At 46.4% G+C, this 1,393-nt stretch overlaps 1 pseudogene; it reads left to right on the top strand.

The window, feature by feature from the left end:
• Positions 1–1,393, top strand: part of LOC109374717 (WW domain binding protein 1-like) — an 11,656-nt pseudogene that overhangs the window by 8,956 nt on the left and 1,307 nt on the right.

Here is a 1,393-nt window from a genome sequence, read left to right as displayed (position 1 = left end):
CAGAGGTGCTGTGCTTAGGCTATACTCTACCCATCACTGCAATTTGCACATTGCTCCATGAACACTTGGAGGCCTGTGTTCTGTCCCCTGTAAATGGAAACATGTTCTGAACCTGGCTGCCTGCCTTGGCTACGCCTGGCCCTGAGTATCAGTCCCCAGGGGGTGCCCACAACCACTTGGGACAGGAGATGAAGGTGGAACTTCATAGAGAAGCTTAATTGGATCTTCAGTGACAAGCCTCAACTAGCTGTAGCCAAGGCGTCAGTTCTGCCCAAAATTGCCAGGAGGGTTTGGCAGACACACAGGACTTAGCTTCCTCTGCTGTGGTCCAGTGTATGCAAGCAAGCTGGTGTGTGGCAAGAATGGGTGGGAGTGCATCGGCAGCTCTCAGATGCCTTTCCTTCCATCATCTAACAAACAAAAATCCCAAGCAACTCACTGAACTGTCTCCAAGGAGAGCAAGTTTTACCAAAATGAATCCTTCCTCAGTTAACTCATCAAATGGATGAATTCTGGCCCTCTCAAGTTCCCTTCGCCAGTTCGAGTGGGAAACTAGTCTGAGTGTTAACTGTTGGGTTCACTGCAGTGTCCTACCCTAAAGGCACGAGAAGAGGAAAATGAACCAGTGGAGCTGGGCTTGATTCCAGTGGTCACAGTCTGGCCCCTGCTACAGGGGCCACCCTGCATGGACACAGATGGAAATGGGGAGTTGAAGGACTGGTTAGGGGGACAGTGGGATTTGATTGAGTCTGGTTTCCCAGATGAATGAGAAGAAAGGGGTTGGTTGAGGGTTTGGTGTTACAGGTGGAAGACTTGCAAATGTTAACACATTTCTAAGTGAGGCACATCACCATTTGTCAGTCATTCTGTATAGGTGTATTTTAAGCAATGATTCAGCTGGTCAGACTTTTCTAGGCAGCCTCAGTGAGGCATTTCCTATGCCATGATAGTTAGGCAGACAGAGTCTGGCTCTCACCACTGTGAGAAGCTCAAATAAAATCGATCCCAAAATTTTTTTATAAATGACTTTGGGGAGAGTGGTTCAAGATCAGCATAAGAAGGGCCTAAGCTCACCTCCTCCCATGTACACAACACATCTACAGTGATATATGGAATAATTTTCTATGAATAATATTGGAAAAATTGCTGAACACCTCATCTACAACAAAGGATAAAAAGGCCACATTGAAATGGATAGAAGTAGAAGAGTCAATCTTGCCAAAATTCTGACGTCTGGTGCAGTGACTAACAAGGAGGAAGGATATCAGAAACATGGAGCTCCTCCTTTAAGGAGTGAGGAGTTTGAGTCCCACACCGTGCACCCCAACCCTTGAGACCTGCATGGATACATGAGCCCTGAAAATGTCTGTTTGAAAACAAATAGGATTTATTT

The sequence above is a fragment of the Hipposideros armiger genome, unplaced genomic scaffold (assembly GCF_001890085.2).
Source record: "Hipposideros armiger isolate ML-2016 unplaced genomic scaffold, ASM189008v1 scaffold_859, whole genome shotgun sequence".
NCBI lineage: Eukaryota > Metazoa > Chordata > Mammalia > Chiroptera > Hipposideridae > Hipposideros > Hipposideros armiger.
This window is presented reverse-complemented; position numbering and strand designations above follow the sequence as displayed.